This window comes from Fragaria vesca, linkage group LG6 (genome assembly GCF_000184155.1).
Source record: "Fragaria vesca subsp. vesca linkage group LG6, FraVesHawaii_1.0, whole genome shotgun sequence".
NCBI lineage: Eukaryota > Viridiplantae > Streptophyta > Magnoliopsida > Rosales > Rosaceae > Fragaria > Fragaria vesca.
The window spans coordinates 6,665,807-6,668,760 of record NC_020496.1 but is presented as its reverse complement, the minus strand read 5'-3'; positions in this window follow the sequence as shown (position 1 = coordinate 6,668,760).

The window sequence follows — 2,954 nt, the reverse complement described above, 5'->3', positions numbered from 1 at the left end:
GGTGCTTCAAGTCAGTCTAGGGTTGTGTAGTGTTTCCAACCCGTGACCACATGACTAGAGCTTAGAGGCTCCAGCTAGGTTTGTGATACACAAACTAATATATTAGCTGGCTCTTTGTTTTTATCTCATGTACATCAGGTAGTTCATGCATGTGCATCACATTCATTCAGGATGGCAGCTCTGCTTGCCATCCAGATTTGGTGGATACCCTTGTTGTATCTATCCTAATCTCTGAGTCTGACTTCGTGCAGATTTAAATGGTTTTGCTTCAGCTTTTCATTATTTGAATTTCAAATCTCTTTTAGCAAAACATTTTTCATCGTGCTTGAGCTCCAAGTTAGTCTAGGGTTGTGTTGTTCTTCCAACCCATGAGCACATGACTAAAACACTTTTAGGTCAGCTCCTTTTTGAGTCCAGCTAGGTTTTGTGATACTCAAACCAAGTCAGTTGCTGAGCCATGTGATGCACTGCCCAAGCTATCAGCTGGCCTATGTGTCCTCGTATAAGAATAGGTTTTGTTGTGTCTCCTTCATTCACAAAACCTTTTGTTTCTTTCTTATTGGACCATTATCATATAAGAGAGTTGTGTTTGTCTTTACTCTCTTGGAGCCTTTTGTTTATCCCTTGGCCCTCTCACTTTATGAGTTTGGACAAGGACTAAAGTCCAAAAGTTGCCTCCCATTTTGGTAAACGGGCATGCTCTCCTTTAGCTTGCACTTTGCCTATATATATGGAGCAAGTCTCTTCTTGCTCCTTGGTTGTTCAAAATGTAGTTTTCTACATTGTTTTAGCTGGGTCTAGGTTTTACCTTGCATTGCTCATTTGCCTCTAAGTCTTCCCTTGGTGATTGTAAATCTTAGAGCAAGAGCAAAAGCAAAAACTCTTTTCATAAACCCATTAGCATTCTGCATATCATGAGTGATGGTAGTGCAGCAACCCCAGAAGTACTCAAGAAGGATCAGTTGATCGAGGAGAGCTGAGTTCTAGAGAGTCAGTTAAAGGTGTTAGCTGAAGTCTGAAGAATCCCTCTCATTAGGATAGCTGAGTTCTGAGTTGAGTATTCTGAGAAGTGTTCAAGAAAAATCAGTTAAAGGCGTTAGCTGAGTTCTGAGTTGAAACTTCTTCTAATACATTCATATGTAAACACTTGAGAGACAAGAGAGGTAGGTCTAGACTAGTAGGTAGACTAGGCAGGATAGCAAGTAGTTGTTGTATACCTAGACTATAATCTTGTGAGGAGTGAGGTGAGTCACTCAGAGACAGGAGAGATAGATCTAGACTAGTGGGTAGACTAGGCAGGATTGCAAATCGTCGTTGTATCCCTAGACTATAATCTTGTAAGAAGTGAGTTTTACATAGTGGTAGTGGAAAGGTTTGTCCCTCAAAAGTTAGGGGCACGCAGTTTTTCTCCATGGTGCAGAGTTTCTGCGAATAAAAAACGTACTGGTGTTATTTCTTTTACTTTCCAGTACTTGTTCTTTTATTTATTACTACATCTCCCTGTTATCAGGATAGCTAAATGTTTACTATCCTTGTGAATGGAATTGAACGAAAAAGTAATAAATGCCTATTCCCCCCCCCCCAGGACCTTCAATGTCCCTCCACCGTACCGTGTTGCAATGGAGTCAGGTACCTTAGCAACTCGGCTAAGACCTCCGGCGATCGCCAGTCCGTTTGCTGGTGCTTGGTTGCTGCTGTTCGAGGCACTGGTGGACTCAAGCTTAACCTCGTGGCTGGTCTCCCAATCCGGTGTGGTGTAAGGCTTCCTTACATAATTAAGCCGGACACCGATTGTAACACGTACGTAACTAGAAACAACGTATTGTCTATTTTCATTATGAACACAAATGTCCTAATTGAGCTAATTCGATGTTTTGTTTTTCATTGTGTATTCTGATGCATGCAGGATCCATTGAAGTACTTGAAATCTCATCAAGTGTGCAGTAGATCGAATAAAATGGAAGTTTGTGAAGTACGTCCTTAGCATGAAGATCGAGTAGCTTTGGTTTATGTCTTATGGTTGTTAGAACAAGTCTCTCCACAAGATCTGTGTTTTATCTTTCAATTATAAGAAGACATATTTGTAGTAACAATTTCTAAATATATCCTGAAGGTGCTGAACTCGGAGATGAACCAAAATAAACTAACATACAAAAAGTCATATAGTTTAGTACTTGTGGTTATATTTGAACTTATGTGTGTTCAACTTCGGTCTACCTTACATAATATACCAAGCAACGTATGCAACGTAGTATATATATGTGAGGAGCTGATCACATCATGGCAAAATGGGTGTGGCCAAAAGGTAATCAAAAGATGTTAATCTAGTTTCAAATTTGGTTAATCATGCACTTAGCTAAAATGTGACTTAGCATGTACGTACAAGATGGATTAAGTGCAAAGTTGCAAACCACAGAAGGCCTAAATTGTGATCTGGACAAACTCAACAAATGACTCGTCAGGTATAGATGAAGAAATATATGTGAGCTTAACTAAAATCAAGTGATGAAAGATGAAGCTGACCTAATTAATATAATGTGATATACCATATTCACTTGTGGGATTTGTATTCTCAAAAATTTGTGTATATCCAAATTTTATTCAGATTGTATTCATTGATTCATGTCTTCGAAACAAATTGGGTTCACTTATAGTAAGTATTCCCTTTACTGGGAACACCACGTGGCCCATAAGTAACTGAATTACTGTTTGCTCAATCAAATTAATCATTCCACATTAAACTCACCACATATAAAATATGATAATTCGTCATCCCAGATCGACATGATTTACCGAAGTTATTGTACACATAATAATTTGCGGTGCCGTAGCCAGAAGGTGGTTAAATCTTAATGAAGTAGTTAACCCTAATCAACCTTTGCACGCACATAAATCATAATCGTGATCTAGAAACAAAGTGTGCCGTAGGCTTGCGGGAATCCCGGATAGTGGCG